Consider the following 18,211-nt stretch of genomic DNA (forward strand, 5'->3'; position numbering starts at 1 on the left):
AGGTTTTGGTCCAGCATAAAATCGCACTGGACTATCTGTTGAGTCAAGAAGGAGGATTATGTATGTGGCTAAATACTACTTGTTGTCATTTTATTAATGAGAGTGGAATAATTGAGACGGATGTAGAAAAACTGCACAAGATAGCAGAAAGTGTGAGAAAAACATACCAACCAACTAGTGACTGGTGGTCATGGATAACATCTTGGCTACCAAATCTAGGATGGGTAAAAGGCATAGTCATAACAGGAGTCCTAATTTTGGTAATAGGACTGGTTTTATGTATGTGTATTCCCTGTCTAATGCAATATATGCAAAATATGGCAAATAGGATGCTTAATGTGGCTGTGGCCAAAGAAATGGTGATGTTAAGTTCCTATCAGAGGACCCCCAGTAATTCAGGAAGAAATTCGCCAGAAGAGAAGGAGTTCTGGTAGAAGCAAGACTGATAGTGTTACTCGTTGACACAAGTCACAAGAAAAAAATGGGGGAATGAGAGGAACAAATACCTAAAGGTTAAAAGGACAGTTGGGCAGTTTAATGATTACAGCATAATATGGCCAAGCAATCTGATAAAGAGGAACAAGAGGATTGTGAAGGATTAACCAGAACTGTGGAAACTTGCCTGGAAGGCAGGAAGACAGGAATTAGTCAATAAATTGGTTCTGGAAATTAAGAAATGTTAAAAGGTAACTTGAAGAAAGGATGTTGCTAAAACTATGCATTTCTGAATGTATAAAAGGCTTGAAGAAAGGCAATGGGGTGTGACAGTCTTGGAATTGCCATGTAGGCAGCTGTCACCCCGTACGGATAATAAAGATGTGCTTATTTTGAGCTAAAGTCGGACCCTGGATTCTCTTTGTTGCTGGGTGCTCCAAGGACCCTTCCGGCATAGGTTGGGAGGGCTTGCTACTCTCCCCCTTCAATCTGACCATTTTGTTGCTCACTGCCCTCATGGCAAGCCTGTGGATGAGACATCTCTAAGACCTCCTGTCCTCAACCACTCTCCTCAGGTCCTGCATGTGCCCAGGCCCATGTCTTCCTTGGTTTAATCCAGTGGTCCCCAAACTGGACTCTTTAAGGGATTTTGGACTTCAGCTCCCAGAATCCCAGACTATTGGCCAAACATGGCTGAGGCTTCTGGGAGCTGGTCCAAAATGTCTTAAAGAGCACAGTTTGGGGCCACTGGAACTTTAATCCAATCATTTTACATGTGGTCTTCCTCTCTTTCTGCTTCTCTCCATCTTTCCTAATTTGTCTTTTCTAACGATTCTTTCTTCCTCATGATGTGGCCAAAGTTTGACAGCCTCAGTTTAGTCATCTTGGCTTCCAGAGAGATTTCAAGTTTGATCTGTTCTAGGACCCATTTGTTTGTCTTTTTGGCCGTCCACAGGATCCTCAACACTCTTCTCCAGCACCACATCTCAAATGAGTTGATTTTCTTTCTATCCGCTTTCTTCGTTGTCCAGCTTTCACATCCATAGATGGTGATGGGGCATACAATGGCTTGGACTATCCTCACTTTTAGTGTTCAGAGTTATGTCTTTATATTTTATGATCTTGTCCAGTTCTGTCATAGCTGCCCTTCCCAATCCTAATCTTCTGGTTTCCTTACTGCAGTCTCCATTCTGACCAGTATTTGATCCAAGGCATGGGAACTCCTTGACTATTTCCTCGTTGTCTAGGATGAATTCTTGTAGGTCTTCCATGATGGGGGTAGTGGTGGTGATTATTGTTGTAGTTTAGTGCGGCCCAAGAGCTCTCCAGCTGAGATATCTAAGTCCCCCTCCCTAAACTGCAAATCCCAAGATTCCTTAGGATGTTGCCATGGCAGTTAAAGTGGAAAGACTCTTGTTTGTATCTTTAGTGGTTATGAAGATGAAGGAATTTCTTGTTACTTGCCTGGGTGGAAAGCAACATCTGCTGAAATTCCTCTTCTATGCAACCATTCAAAGCCTAGGAGCCTTTTCCAGTTTTCACCCTGGCAACCCTGGGAGAAAATAACCAACCAAAAATCTAGTGCTGAAACAGGGTGACCAGACTTCCTCCTTTCCAGGACATGTCCTCCGCTCCTGCCTTCTGTTCATCAGGAATTCCAAAATGTCCTCCATTTTGAGCATGACTAAGAAGCACAAGTTTATCTTTGCAGGAGGGTTTTTAGCTTTCATTTTTGTAACATCCTCCATCTTTCATGAAGACCCACAATTTTGTGGCGCCTTGTGTGTGTGTGTGTGTGCGTGTATGTGTATAATATTTATAATATAAAATGTAATATATATGTCTTAACTTGAAGGGAAAACAAAGCACCACAAAAATTAGGCCATTCAAGAAAAATGGAGGACATTACCAAATAAAATCTGAAAGCACTTAATATAAATATAAATCCATGCTTCTTAGTCCTGTTCAAAATGGAGGAGATTTGGGGATTCCTCCTGGACAGAAAGCTGAAATGTAGGACATGTCCTGGAGAAGGAGGGCGCCTGGCCACTCTGACCTTGCCCTATTTTGCCATGAACAGTTACACGGGTTGCTTTCCACTTCCGCCACTCTTGTCAGCATGGGGAGGACTTCCGCTCGAACCGGAAGTAGTGACCATGTGGCACTCTGTCTTTGGTGTATTTCCCAACAATCCTTGGAAGGGACGGAGGAGCCATGCGGCAGCCACGCATGCGCATTGAGGAAAGGAAGGTTACCCCTAGAGCTGCGCACAAAACAAATGTTAGAGCTACTCTGTGGCGCGCTTATTGTGAGTCCATTCTGTCCTCCCCTGCGTTTAACCAACTACAGTTCCCAGAGTTCCCTAGCATTGAGCCAGGAGGCAGTTAAAGCGGTCTTAAACTGGATTATTTCTGCAGTGTGGATGGGAGCCACTGTGCCACTTGCAATCTTTGCTAAATGGGGAGTGATGCAAAAGGCATTTCTTGCTGCTTCTGCAAGGAAATGCCAAGTTTTTTTTATGGCCAAGGTGACCAGATGGGTCCTCACTGCAATGGAGGACAACAAGGAGGACATACAAAATGGAGGACACTCCAGGACAAAAAAAAAAGGAGGACAGGACCAAATAAAAGCTCAAAACACTTGATATAACTAAAAGTCTATCTTCCTTAGTCCTGCTCAGAATGGAGGACCAGGTTTTGCAATTCCTCCTGGGCAGAAAGCTGGAAATGGAGGGCGTGTCCTGGAAATGGAGGACCTCTGAGCTCCTTGTGTCTGGCTCTCTCTAAGGGGTGGCTATTAAATGAACGGGGAGGAGCTGTGCCACATTGAGTCCCTCCCGCACTTTTGCTTTTTTGATATGGCCCTGCAGTGGCGCAGCGCAGCATGGAGCCCGGATAGCTCAGTCGGTAGAGCATCAGACTTTTAATCTGAGGGTCCAGGGTTCAAGTCCCTGTTCGGGCGGAAGCCATCATTATTATTATTTTCCCTTACCTATTTCTTTTCCCTTTTTTGCTGCTTGTTTCTTTTTCTCCCCTGACCCCTAAAGACGAGCCCAAAACAAGGCTTTGTGTGTGCATTTTAAAAGCATTTATTATTATTATTATTATTATTATTATTATTATTTTCCAGGAAAAAGAAAGTTTTCCCCCTTTCTCTGGTCATTTAAACCGCTTTTATTTGTAATTTTCAATGCTGTTGGGGCAATTTCCAATTAAAAATCTTTCCCGCCCGAACAGGGACTTGAACCCTGGACCCTCAGATTAAAAGTCTGATGCTCTACCGACTGAGCTATCCGGGCGCTCTGCCTCAGTGTGGTTTCACTTTGTAGATAGCCTTTAACACCAAGTTGCTGCTCCTTCTGGCAAGTGCAATATTTGCAGTCTCTGGCTGCTTCTGCACTGCAGCAATGATCCACTCTGAGACCACTTTCACTGCCCTGGCTGAGTGCTAGGGAATCCTGGGATTTGTAGCTGGCCTCAGAGATCACTCTGACAGTGGAGGCTAAATGGCTCGCAAAACTACATCTCCCAGGATTCCCTAGCACTGAGCCAGGGCAGTTAAAGCGCTCTGAAACTGGATTATTTCTGCAGTGTGTTTTGGACTTGCGGACGTTATCTGGGGGTACAATAGTCCCCAGACTGCCTCAGTAGTCAAAATGACTAGGAGCATTTCACAATACAGCTCTTCATTGTTATGCATCACTCATTCTTGAGTTGTGAAGGCAATACAACAGGGCCGGCTCATCCAAAACCAAAATACTTTTACTTCTTTCGTTAGGAGTTATGCCAGGCACCCCAAAATTTGGCATGTGCAGAAGACTGGGAATGGGAAGGGCGGCTATGAAGGAACCGGAAAAGATACCAGAGAGCAAAGACATAAGACTGAGCACTGATGTCCAGGACATTGTATTCCCAGTTGCCATGTGCAGATGTGAGAACTGGACAGTGAAGCAAGCAGGCAGAAAGAAAACCAACTCATTGGAAATGTCGTGCTGGAGAAGAGTGCTTAGGATACCATGGGCAGCCAGGAAGACAAACAAATGAGTTTTTGTGGGTTTTTCAGGCTATGTGGCCATGTTCTAGAAGAGTTTATTCCTGATGTTTCGCCAGCATCCACAGAGAATGCTAGCATGGAAGTGATACACACATACACACATACACACTGTGTGTGACTCTAAATTGGGAGGAGTGATTTCCATGTTAACCTGTGTCTTGTCCTGTTGTTGAATGGCAAGGCTGTCCAAGGTGGGAGGATATGCAAGGAAGATTTCAGTGTTTTCAAACAGCATTTGATGCCCAGGATGGTCTATAACACGTCCTGCTATTGCTGATGGGCATCAAATGCTGTCTGAAAGCACTTAAATTCTAGACCATACCTATCAGGTCAGAATGCACAGGCAAGGCATTGAAATCCACAAACACTTGGACAACTTCAACAAGAAAGAAGAAACCCTGAAAGTGAACAAAGTTTGGCTACCAGTCCTGAAAAACAGCAAAATTAAGACCCAGCAAAATGCAAATGAAAACCACCCAGGGTCATGGTTTTTCCCAGCAGACCATGGACCACTATTTAAGCAGACACGCATCCTCCTTGCATGTCCTCTCACCCTGAGGCCTTGCCATTCAACAACAGAAACATACACCGATTAACATGGAAATCACTCCTCCCGACCCAGGGTCACACAGTGTGTGTGTGTGTGTGTGTATGCGCCAGCGAAACGTCAGGAATAAACTCTTCTAGAACATGGCCACATAGCCCAAAATACCCCCAAAAAAGTATGGATGCCGACCATGTAAGCCTTCACATTAAACCAATGAGTTTTTTTAACAGATCAGACCAGGGCTTTCCTTGGAAGCTAAGATGATCAAGTTGAGACTGTTGTACTTTGGCCACATCATGAGAAGGCACGGATCACTAGAAAAAACAATAATCCTTGCAGGATCTGGGCAAGGCAGTGGAGGATAGGGATTCTTGGCGATGTCTCATCCACAGGGTCTCCATGAGTGGAAATGGAGGGCTGACTGGAGGGCAACTAACAACAACAAAAGGGGGAGAAATCTTTGGATTCTGAATGTGACTTTCATGTTGCACTGCATCTATCAAAAGAGATCAGGGCCAGGGTGGATGAAAAGAACAAGGAAATTAATCATCTGCTTTCAGTATTCAGGCTGTGAGTGCTGTTGCTTTTGTAGATTAACTAAGACCACATGCACGCAAAAGGGAGGTAGATCAGCAGGCTGTGGGGATCCTGATGTTTGCAAAAGTACAAGATACTGAGAGCAGGGTCCCGTAGACATCCCCTGCTTCCTATGGAATATCATCGCAGTGGAGGCAGAAAAACAGGATTTGGATTGGAACAGCTAAAACACTGAACAAGAGTTTGGAAAAGTTTTTTTCAGAGCCTACAACTTCAAGGATCCTCCAGCTTCCATGGCACACACTGACTATGGGGGGCTGGGAACTGAAGTTCAAAAAATAAGTACTGTATTCAGAGCTGTGTTCTGAAAAGGGAACACTTTATGCTGCAGCATTTTGTTGTAGAAGGACCTGATACAACAGGTCCTACTTACTAAGTATGTATAGGATTATAGCAGGGTGGCCAAACCACAGTTCTCAAACCACATGCCACTCTTTGACATATACTGCGAGGGAGATGACCAGGCAGGCCCAGCTCCATCAGGGCTAGCCTGAAGGAAGAGGCTCCTCCCTCCATAACTGTCATCTTCCGGCCTATGAGGGAGTTGACCAGGCAGGCCCAGCTCCATCAGGGATAGCCTAAAGAAGGGCCCTCCCTCCAGTCCATCTGCCTTGGTCCAGGCCTCAGAGGGAGAGAATAATGCTGGACCTGATCCCCTCCCCCCCTCACCATCCCTTTCTCCTTTTGTGTCGTGTCTTTTTAGATTGTAAGCCTGAGGGAAGGGAACCGTCTATTATCCCCTCTGTTGTAAGCCACCCGGATTCCCAGTGATTGGGCAGCATATATATAAATACTATTATTATTATTATTATTATTATTATTATTATTAGTGTGTGGCTTGTAGATGGCTGAAGTCCTTTTTGTATTACACTTCAGGACCTTAAGTCCCATAGTTTTCAATGGTGGTGTGTGTGCATATGGCCACTCTGCCACAGCTGCACGCATGTGCCATCTGTAGATGCTTAAATCCATGGCCCATGGTTGGGGAGGGTGGGCTGGACATGAATAAATATTATTATCTCAAAGGCATAACTAGGAGGGTGCAAGGGATGCGTATTGCAGAGGATGACTGCTCAGAGGGGCGGTTAACACTGGTGGGGTAGTTGCTCACATCTGTCCCAAGTCAAACCCCGGCCGCCCACTTTATTAGCCAGGATGTTTCTGTTACCCATTGGCTGTGGCCACTGGTGTGGATGGGGTGCTGTTGCTACCCAGCAGCCCCCTCTGGGTCTGATGTGGATGCTGGGTGAGTAAGAAAGAGTATCACTTCCCTTTCTCGCTCACCCAGCATTTGCACCAGAAACAAAATAGACTGCTGGTGGCAGAAGCACCATCCCCATCAGAGGCCACTGGTAGGAGTGCTGTGCCTTCTGAGTCTGGCACAGCTGCTGGGAAAGCATCCGTGCCAGACCCAGATGGAATGGACTGCTGGTAGCAGCAGAACTGCCCCGATGGCAGAGGTGACCTGGTTGGCAAAAGAAGGTGGCTGGGGTATGTGTTAGCCAGCAGCATGGGGGGATGATAGCATGAGTTACTGCACCAACCCTGCATTTCTTAATATTTATTATAACCTTTTTGTAGCAAAATGTGCATCTAATAATAACAACATGTGTGTAATGTTTGTTTATGTCTTGTGGCTCTGAAACATCTGGAAGTTTATTGCATGTGGCTCTTAGTTTGGCCACCCCAGGATTATAGTAAACCTTAATGCTTAATGGCAGTAATTTTTATCATTCTCCACGAGAGGTCAGGTTTCACCTGCAGACTGGGTGGCTTTCTTGGCCTGAGATCTAAGGTTTCTATCTGAAGTGGAAACATAGCCTCTGAAAACACATCAGAGACAAGTACAGGCTTTAAACCAGCCTTTCCCAGACCTGTTTGTCTTGAACTACAACTCCCACTTTCCCAACAAGCGTTTATGTTATAGCAGATGCCTAATTTTAACTGTCTTTGTTTTCTCCCGCAATGTTCCCACCAGTTCATCCATATGGAGCCCTGGTGGCAGTCCCATTTTAGTAATAGATACCATGTTTGTTCTGGCAGTTTAAACTGCACTGCTGTTAGTCAAGGTTATAAAGATCACACATCACAAAATGTAATTGGGTGCTAATGAGAAGATCTGTAAATATCCCAGAAGAAGCAATAATTAAGGAGTAATTCCAGGGATTCTATTAGTCATGAGGCCGAAAACACACAGCAGAAATAATCCAGTTTGAGACCGTTTTAACTGCTCTGGCTCAGTGCTAGGGAATCCTGGGAACTGTGGTTTTGTGAGACATTTAGCCTTTTCTGTCAGCTCTGGTGCCAAAATAAACTACAATTTCCAAGATTCCCTAGCACTGAGCCAGGGCAGTTGAAGTGGTCTCAAACTGGACGATTTTTGCAATGTGTTTTGGACCATGAGTCTGCTGTTGGTTGCTGGGTCACTGTCCCTTACTTAATATGTTTGGTGACTTACACACACAAAAAAAAGCAGCTTTGAGCCATGTACTTGGAAAGAAACAGTCTCAAAATGGCCAAGGTATATGATTTGGTTTGAACTAAAGCTTATTTGACAGAGCCAGCATGGTATAGTGGTGTTGAGCATTGGACTAGGATTCTGGACATCAGGGTTCAAATCCCTTCCTTTCCATATAAACCATTGGGCAAGTCACATTCTCTCAGACTAAGAGAAGGGTAATGGCAAACTCCCTCTGGACAAAACATCCCAAGAAAACCTGTGACAGGTTTGCCTTAGGGTTGCCATAAATCAGAAACAACTTGAAGGCACACAACAACACAACAAAATTTATTTTGGGGTGCAGCTCTGCACTACCTTATTCTTATGTGCTGGTCTGAGATATCACATGTTGAAGTCTACTTGAAGTTAGGGTCTACTGAAGGTAATGAAACGTCTCCCCAAAATGATGTGGGTGCCTCAATACTTAATAGGCAGTATGCAGATGTGTGTTTATATCAGTTCCTTGTGCAGGCTGCTCAGCTATGTGTTAAAAATGAAGAGGGAAATAGGGAAAATATCATTCTACTCTGGAATACAACTATGGCCCCGTACAGACAGGTCAAAATAAAGTTGCTTCGGGTCACTTTGGAGTATGCTGTTTAAATGATACATGCGTACTGAGAGTCCGGAAGCCACACCAAAGCCACGCTCCAGTCCTTAGGAGTATGGCTTTGGCATGGCTTCCGGACTCTTAGGACACATGCATCATTTAAACAGCATACCTCCAAAGTGACCCGAAGCAGCTTTATTTTGGCCTATCTGTATGGGGCCTATGTCTCTTCTTCTGGCTGTTAAGCAGTGGAGCAGAGCTATGTTTTCCTTCACATATCGGACAGCCATTCTGTACTTCCAGGGATAGAGACTGGAGCAGAAGAAAGTAATAGCTGTGTATTAATCTCCACTGAAATAACAGAAACAACTTGGAAGGGAAGGTCGGCAATGAAGTGAGAAAGGGAAACGTGTGTCATATTATTATTGCCATCTTATCTCAAGCACTTATTTAGGGGGGACAACAAAAATTATTCAGACACACCACTTTAATCAGTGAACATGGGTCTAATCTGCATTAGAGAGCTAATGTAGCGGGTTGAGAGCTGGACTACAATCCTGGAGATCAGGGTTTGATTCCCTCCTGGTTATTGTTGTGTGGAGCCAAAAAATAAATAATTAAATAATTTTTTTAAAAAAATTAAATATATAAATAAACCAGGACAAATGTAGGACAAAATTTTCAAATGGAAGACACTTTTCTTAAAAAAATGGAGGACACGGGAAAAAATTTGCTGATTTTTAAAAAAATGTTAATATAAATGCATGTTTCTGAGGCTTCTATAAACAATTGTCCCCCAAAGGCCCCGGCGGCAATTGGTGGCAGGACCGGGCTGGGGCCGGTCCCAAGGCCTCGCGGGCCACATCCGGCCCGCGGGCCGCAGGTTGCCTACCCCTGGCATAGACCATTGTGTGTGTTTAGGATCACATGAATACAGGGGTTTCCATTAAAAATAAAAACAAAATAGTCCCATGCCCTTAAGCATCACTTCAAAGAAAGGAAGGGATTGTCTAGATCATGAGGGATGTGCTCTCCCATGCACCCATCACAGCCGGCCCATCTGTCAGCTGCTAGAGTGACAGCAACCTCAGGTGGCCCAAGAGTGAGATCAGCAAAGTAAATGGGCCCTTGGTTACAAGCACACTGGGGCTCCTTCCCTCAATAGGCTTTTCCATTTCCATTTTAATTATTCTGTTTCTCGAACAAGGTCTGCTCTCAGGCTCTGGAACTCTCTTTCTAAGAAGGCTAGGCTGACTTCCTCTTTGCTGTTCTTTGTGGGCAAGTACAGACATTTTTTTGGCTTTTATAAATTGTTTTATACAGTATAGATAAAAAAACTTTATTATTATTATTATTATTTTAAAATTCAAATATTTATTTATTAAAATATTTCTGGCCTGCCCTATATCATAATATCTCAGGGTTGTATACAAGTAAAATCAGTATAAACAGGTTGAAACAATTACAAAAAAATAGGTTAAACAGACTTGTATAGGGTGCCACAGACCTCCAGCCCTTTAATTTCATAAAAGGATGCAGTGGAGGAGCAGCCAGGTAGATGGTTGCCTAGCAGCACATCAGGGCCTCAGGTGCAACTGCTGAAGGGAAGAGACAAAGGGAGACATAACAGGAGCAGAGGAAAGAACTGCATCTACACTGCAGAAATAATGCAGTTTGACACCACTTTAAGTGCTGTAGCTCCATCCTATGGCATCTTGGGATCTGTAGTTTTACCAGGTCTTTAGTCTTCTCTGTGAAAGAGTTCGGGTGCCTCACAAAACTACAAATGCCAGGATTCTGTAGGATGGAGCCATGGCAGTTAAAGTGGTGTCAAACTGCATTATTTTTACAGTGAAGATGCACCCTCAGAGTAGACAGACAGGGAGTTTTGGGATTCTACTGCAAGAGTGCTTTATAAGATGGGGCAGACTCAGGATGAGGGTGTGTTACATAAGGTTATGGCATCATACCCTCCAGCTTTTTTGATTTGGCAGGGACAGTTCTGACTAATCTTCTGTTATCCCACTTTTTTCCAGCAGCTTTGAAAATGTCCTGATTTCCCTCTCCTCTTCCTCCTTTGTCCTCAACTTACTTCAGTTGCTGCAAACTGAGTTCAAGGTGAAAACGTAGATTTGCACTCAGATAATGGTGGGAGGAGAGACATTGCCCTTCCTTGTAGGCTCAAGCAGGAGCAAACTGCTGTAGCTTTTCTTAGCCTGTCTATTCTTAGTTTTCTTGGCTTGTCTAAAACCAGGAGGAGAAGCTCTGATATTATTTTAAAATGGATGTACACAATTGAAAGTGCACAAAAGAGAAACAAAAAAAGATGGAGGGTAAAGAATTCCACCAATTGTCGACATTAATGCAAGGTTCAAAGACAAGCTATGGATGAGAGATCCATAGGTAATTATTTCAGAACTGATATTGGAAGCTAAGCAAGGTCAGCTGTGGTTAGTACTTGGATGGGAGAATACCAAATGCTGTAAGCCATATTTCATAGGAAGGGACAAGCAAAACCACTTCTAAGTATTCCTTGCTTAAGAAAACCCTTTGAGATTCAAGGGTTCGCCATATGTTGATAAGTGGCCTGAAGGTACATACTCACATAAACTCCTTTTACCTTAGCTGTCCTTGACAACAGGGATGGCACTGGGAATCTTTCTTCCATGGACATAAATAAGTTGGGGGGAAGCAACTTGCTCCTCCACCACATCAGGAAGCATAAGAAGCACTTCTGAAAATCATGCTAATCATGAAATAAGCTCATTTTGTTGGAGAAGTTGTGAGAGGGCTACCATATGTAGCGGCTATGCAGATAACCACAGCATCTAATGGAATTATTAGAAATTGCAGATAAAATGTGCATGCGTAGACTAGGGTAGTGCTCCTCAAACTGGTGCCAGTCCTTGAGCCATTGGCTGTTGCACCCTGGCAAGTTTCCAGGAAAGAAAGAAAGAAAGAAAGAAAGAATCATAGCCAACATAAGTCCCAGTCCCAGTCCCTGGCACATTAGGCACATTGAGACATACAGTCAGCCCTCCATATCCATGGATTCTTTATCCACAGATTCAGTCAGCCACAGTTTGAAAATATTATATGTTTATAAATCCCCAAAGCAAGCCTTGATTTTTCTATTTTATATAAGGAACACAATTTTACTACACTATTGTATTTAACAGGACTTGAGCATCCACGGATTTTGGTATCCACAGGGGTCCTGGTACCAAACCCCAGCAGATAACAAAGGCCCACTGTACTGCATTTAGGGGAACATGTGGCCTTCCTGATGCTGTTGGCTTTCCTCTTCTGTCGGTCTCATCCAGCATGGCCAACAGTTAAGGAAGCTGAAGTTTCTCCATCACTAGAGAATATTGGCTTTGTTAGTGTCTATAGTATCTGTGGTAAAGAAAACAAGAACATAACACCTAAATCACTGCTTGACTTCATGCAGGTGGCATCAAGACTTGAAATAAGAACACAATGCAAAACTATGTAGAGCTTTCCCTCAACAGGGAGTTATTGAACACTGCATTCATTGAGAAACCATGAAACTGGTTCAGGTCTCAGCCATTAAAAAAATTGCATCCCTTTATTCAATATATTAGGAGAGAAAAAACACAACAGATGCTGCCAGGCACCTGATGGAAAAATTGCAGTATCTGATCAATTACAGATTGCCTTATTGGTGTTTATCTTACTATTCTTGTCATGTTTCATTGTTAATAAAAAAAAGTTGAGCAAATAGACAACCTGCCTGTGAATTTAATTAGCTCCCATTCATTTCAGCTCTGATTTCCAGGGAATACCTGTGGATCCTGTCTCAAGCCTGCTCTGGCAAGACTTCAGTGAAAAGCTTGTGAGGATGCTTCACAGAAGAGAAACCAAAAGAGACAAGAGGAGACAACAGCAACAAAGGGGGAAAGGGGAAAGAAGTCTTTCTTGCTTTATTTTGTGTGAATTATAAATACACAGCAAAATATTTATGCAAAGGGATCTTGTAACGCCTTTGAGAGTAACTGAAAGAAAGAAGCTGGTAGCATGAGTTTTCCTGAATCTGAGCCTACTTCCTGAGATGCATGCGGTGGAAATAGTCACAAGTCTAGAAAGCATCTTTCAGTTAGTCTCAAAGGTGCTACAAGGTCTATTTCAGACTGCTTTTCCAGACTAAACACAGTTATGTCTTTTAATTCTACCAGCAAAATCTTTGTGTTGGATCAAACAACTCTCTTCTAAACAAGAGCTGCATATGCAGTGCAAATCAAATGTGTCAAAGGCATCTCCCCTCCAACTGTGCTGCAAAACTTGTGTGCCCTTGGCTGAATCTGCACTGCAGCAATAGTCCAGTTTCACACCACTTTAACTGCCATGGCTCAATGCTATGGAATTGTTGTTTGTTGTGGCACCAGAGCTCTCTGACAGAGAAGGCTAAATGTCCCACAAAACTACAATCCACAGAACTCCACAACATTGAGCCATGGCAGTTAAAGTGGGATCAAAACCAGATCATTTCTGCAGTGCAGATGCAGCCAAGGACATCCAACAGTTTTGCAGCACAGTTGGAGGGGAGCTGCCTGTGACACATCTGATTTGCATCTGCAATACAGCATCAAAATAAAACTCTGGCCTGTTACAGACAGGCCAAAATAAAGCTGCTTCGAGTCACTTTGGAGGTATGGTATTTCAATGATGCATGCGTCCTAAGAGTCCAAAAGCCGCACCAAAGCCACACTACTGTTCTAAAGACTGGAGTGCAACTTTAGTGCTGCTTTTGGACTCTTTGGACGCATGCATCATTGAAATACCATACCTCCAAAGTGACTTGAAGTAGCTTTATTTTGGCCTGTCTGTAACAGGCCTCTGTTTCCAGCAGATGTGGATCTCCAAGCAAGAGTATGAAAAAGGAGGAAAGCAATGTGTGGGAGAGAAATACTCATAAATCTTGTGCTGCCTTCTCTAGTGCTTCTAATATCTGAAAGCTTTAGTATACTCAGGGATGGAAGTTTTGTCTCTTTTGTAGGAAGTTGTATACATTTTTGTGCAATGTCTACTTTCATTATTTTTGCTGCAGGAGAGACAGGTGAGCTAGGGAGGCATCATCCAGATTGGGAAGAGAGAGAATCCGAAGGATTCAGGAAAAACAGAATAAAATCGAACAAAAATCCACCAAACAGTGATACCTTTATTGGCCAACCAACATTGTTGCAAGTATATTGTGCATTTCAGTTGGCCAATAAAGGTGGGTTTATATTTGGTGGATTTTTGTTTGAATTTACTAAATGGCCAACATGGCTACCCCTGCATATTTTCCAGTATAAAACCGAGTTAGTTTGCATATCTGTCCGCTTCCCTGGCTCACCTACAGTCCAGCAAGCAGCTTTAAAAGGCCCAATGCAGAAACAATCCAGTCTGAGACCACTTTAACTGCCTTGGCTCAGTGCTAGGGAATCCTGGGAACTGTAGTTGACTGTGGCCCCAGAGCTCTCTGACAGAGAAGGCTAAATGTCTCTACAGTCCCCAGGGTTCCCTAGCACTGAGCCAGGGCAGTGAAAGTGGTCTCAAAGTGGAATTATTTCTGCAGTGTGCTTTGGACCAAAGTTGCCTCTTGAAAAAGTAGGATTCATTGAGGCTATACCCAAGATTTCCACAAGAGGGCGCCTCTCCTTTAAAAATTCCCCTTCCCTTCTCTATTGTCTGGCCAGGGTTGCGCACTCTCCCAGTCACACAGAGCCTGCTTGCATTTGCTGCTCTGGGCTGATTTGCAGCTCGGCCCTTGGATTCACCAGCTCCTCTTCCGAGAGACCTCCTTCCTCTAGCAGCTGCTGCTGGGGGCTGATGGTGGTGGAAGGGGATTTTTTTAAATGCCAGATGCACCAGGATTAGCACCAGGAGATCACCCACTTTGGAATTAGCAAAGGAGGAGGAGGAGGAAGCATTGTGGCAGCAAGAGACAGAGAGAAAGGCAGGCAAAAAAACATATCACCATTGGAAACTGTTGCAACCCAGAAGACCAGGAAATTGCTCTGCAAAAAGAGACCAGGTAGGAAGAAGACACTGAGTGGGATGGGCTGCAGGCTGGGAAACGAGCTAAGAAGAATCTTTTTTTTTTGGGGGGGGGGGAATTAGAGAGTGAAATTGACCCCCCAAATGTGTATATGTGTGTGCGCGTATGTGTGTATATATCTATGCCTATCTGTCTCTGTGTGTGTATATGTGTGTGTGTGTGTATGTATATGTGTCTGTGTGTGTGTATATATATATATACATATATATGTGTGTGTATATGTGTGTGTATGTATATATATATGTGTGTGTGTATATATGTGTGTATAAATATACAAATATGTGTGTGTATCTGTATATATATATATATACATATGTGTTTGTGTATATGTGTGTGTGTGTATGTTTTTGTGCGTGTGTGTGTATATATAAATATTTACATATACATATATATGTGTGTGTGCATATATATATATATATATATATATATATATACACATATATGTGTGTGTGTATATACAGTGTATATGTGTGTGTGTGTGTGTGTATTGAAACCTCCCCCTCATGTTGTGTGAGCCTTTTTTCCTCCTTTGCCAAAGTGTACCTCCAGGGTGACCAGATGTCCCACAGGAGGACATGGACCTGCAAAATGGAGGACATGACCCAATCAAAGCTCAGAACCCCTCCAATAGAAATGTCAGTTCCTGCCTCTTAACCCTGCTCAAAATGGAGGATCTTTGGGGATCCCTCCTGGGCAGAAGGTGGAAATGTGTAGGACAGGTCCGGGAAAAGGAGGACACCTGGTACCTCCCCTACAATGGGAAGAGGCCCCCAACCTATTTTCCTCCTTTGGAACATGGAAATCTGGAAGGGAGGAAGGGAGGCTGGGTGCCTCTTTCAATGCAGCCCCAGCCTTGGAAGGAGGCTTGGGTAGAGGAGGCAGAAGGAAAGGCACCCAAAGCAGGTGGCAGGTAGGCAAGGCTCAGCCCAGCCAAGGAGAGCCTTTCCAAAGGGTGCAAGGCCTCCACTCCCCTGTCTTCCCATTTGTCTTTTTTTTAGGGTTTAAAGCTGGCTTGGGCTTTAACCTTTTTACCTCTGGCAGAGGTTTTTCCCCCCCTTTGGCATGAGCAAAGAGAGAGAGAGAGAGAGAAAGAAAAGGGAAGGGTGCATATATGTGTGTGTATGCATGCCTCAGGCCCAACCAGCCCAAAAATTTAACAAAAGACTGATAATGTTGTCCATCTCTGAGGGGTTGAATGGTCTCCCCCCACCCCTAAATCACACACCCCTTTTTTCTGATCTCCTATTTGCATTATTTTTAAAACAACATATTTTTAAACAATATGTGTGTGTATTAATATACAATTAAACTATATATAGTGTAGCTTATATATTACACACACACACACACACACACACACACACACACATATATATAGTTTAAAAATAATGCAGAGAGGAGATCATAAAAAGGGGTGTGTGACTGTGTGTGTATATGTATTTAAAGCAATTTTTAAACCTATATACCTACACACACACACACACACACACACACACACAGAGAGAGAGAGAGAGTGTTTAAAAATAATGCAGGGAGGAGATCACAAAAAAGGGGTGTGTGATTGTAGAGTGGAGGAGAGGAACCATCCAATACCTCAGATATGGACAACAACATCACTCTTTTGCTAAATTTTTCCCAAGCTGGTTGGGCAGGAGATAATTTCTGGTTAGCACTTTTGGGAAAGTTGTAACACTACAGACAGGCACAAGTGTCCTTCCACCACCAAAGAAATCTGAGGTCAGTTGTTGTTGTGTGACTTCATGTCATTTCTGACTTATGGCCACCCTAAAGCAAACCTGTCGTGAGGTTTTCTTGGTAAAGTTGTCTCAGAGGAGGTTCGCCATGGCCTTCCCCTGAGGCTGAGAGAATGTGACTTGCCCAAGGTCACCCAGTGGGTTTCTATGGCCAAGCTGGGAATTGCACCCTAGTCTTCAGAGCTATAGTGCAACGCTCAAACCATTACACCACATTGAATGGACAAGAATCCCCTACATTTGAGTAAGAAGTCAAGGGGAAGGGGGCTCTGTTCCTAGAGAGCATTTGGTCCCCTTGGTTCTCAAGGGCATGAGCTTTGGTTTCTGCAAAATGTCTGGATGCAAAGAAATCTCATCCCCTGGGATGTTGGTTGCCAAGGGCATCCGCACAGTTAGCATCCTTATTTCTTTGTCTGTTGTTTTTAAATTGCTCTGCATCAGGAATCTGTATTTTTGTTAAAAGCTTGGCTCTTGCATTTAGAAAAACCATAAGGAGCTTATGATTTCTGTATGCAGACTGGTTTATATGTAATTTATAGGGATCTTACTATAATCCTGGTTGAAATGATGAGCAGGAAAGCAGACCCTTAATGAGAGGGGTATTCCTGTTTTTCTCTTCAGGGAGGAGGAGGAGGAGGGGAGCCTTGACCTACTAAATAAAGAGGGATGCCTTTTTTGGAGCAGGCAGGGAGGCTGTGGGAGGTTCATTTCCTTGTATGCCACCTAATCTAGCCTTGTTTTCTACCCCCTTCATTTTACTAACCAAAAAGGCAATTAAAAAGGACATTATTACACTGTTTTTTGGGGTGGGGTGGGCATGCATGTTTAATAGTTATTGTGTGCCTTCAGGTTGTTTCCAATTTATGGTAATCCTATCATGGGGTTTTCTTGGCAAGTTTCTTCAGTGGGTTTGCCATTGCCATCCTCTGAGGCTGAGAGTGTGTGACTTGCCCAAGCTCATCCAGTGGTGTTTTGTGGCCGAGCCAGAATTCAAACCCTGGTCTCCAGAGTCCTAGTCCAACACTCAAACTAGTACGCCACACTGGCTCTCACAGTCTATTTAATACATTGATGGAGAAAGGCCATAAGAGGCAGTGAGACCTCCAATAAATATCAGATTCTGTAGGCTGTATTTCAGAGGAAGGAATTCGGAAAACCACCTCTGAGTATTCCTTGTCTAAGAAAACCCTATGAAATTCAAGAGTTGCCATAAGTTGACAGGCAATTTGAAGGCGCATACACACATAGGCCGCAAAGTACAGCCTTTAAAACAGCACTTAGTCTCCCAAGGCTATTACTGTAAGTGTTGACCCCTCTATACTCCCTGGACCACGTTTTTCTTGCCTCCAAAGAACAGTAAATTGCTTCTCCAGGAATGGCATTTCACCTTTTAAATAGGTTATTGCATTCCCTCATGCACCAAATAACATCAGAAGATATCCATTTGCAAAGCTAGACTTCTGGCCACTTCTGATTTTGGATTTATGTGTGTGTGTTGAGTAGTATACAGTGAACCCTTGTTATACGCTGGGGTTTGTTTCCAAGATCCCCTGTGGATAACAAAATCTGTGGATGCTCAAGTCCCATTAAATATAATGACATAGCAAAATGGTGTCCCTCATAAAAAATAGAAAATCAAGGTTTGATATTTGAAATTTATACTTTTTTGGAACATTTTCAAACCGTGGATGCTTGAAACCATGTATAAAAAATC

At 43.5% G+C, this 18,211-nt stretch overlaps 1 protein-coding gene and 2 non-coding genes across 3 annotated transcripts in view; 2 read left to right on the forward strand and 1 right to left on the reverse strand.

Moving 5' to 3' along the window:
• The first annotated feature begins 3,323 nt into the window (after nucleotides 1–3,323).
• TRNAK-UUU (transfer RNA lysine (anticodon UUU)) lies at nucleotides 3,324–3,396 on the forward strand. Its single transcript has one exon. It is a non-coding gene; the product is annotated as a tRNA-Lys (tRNA).
• Nucleotides 3,397–3,660: 264 nt separating this feature from the next.
• On the reverse strand, nucleotides 3,661–3,733 carry TRNAK-UUU (transfer RNA lysine (anticodon UUU)). The gene has a single exon. It is a non-coding gene; the product is annotated as a tRNA-Lys (tRNA).
• Nucleotides 3,734–14,462: 10,729 nt separating this feature from the next.
• The window catches only part of PIK3C2B (phosphatidylinositol-4-phosphate 3-kinase catalytic subunit type 2 beta), a 134,221-nt gene continuing 130,472 nt past the window's right edge, over nucleotides 14,463–18,211 (forward strand). The window contains exon 1 of the mRNA XM_089514574.1: nucleotides 14,463–14,719. The gene's annotated coding sequence lies outside the window, so the exon portion shown is untranslated. The remainder of the gene's footprint in view (nucleotides 14,720–18,211) is intronic.

Source organism: Sceloporus occidentalis, unplaced genomic scaffold (genome assembly GCF_023333645.1).
Source record: "Sceloporus occidentalis isolate IW3139 unplaced genomic scaffold, rSceOcc1.0.p SCAF_3, whole genome shotgun sequence".
Classification (NCBI taxonomy): domain Eukaryota; kingdom Metazoa; phylum Chordata; class Lepidosauria; order Squamata; family Phrynosomatidae; genus Sceloporus; species Sceloporus occidentalis.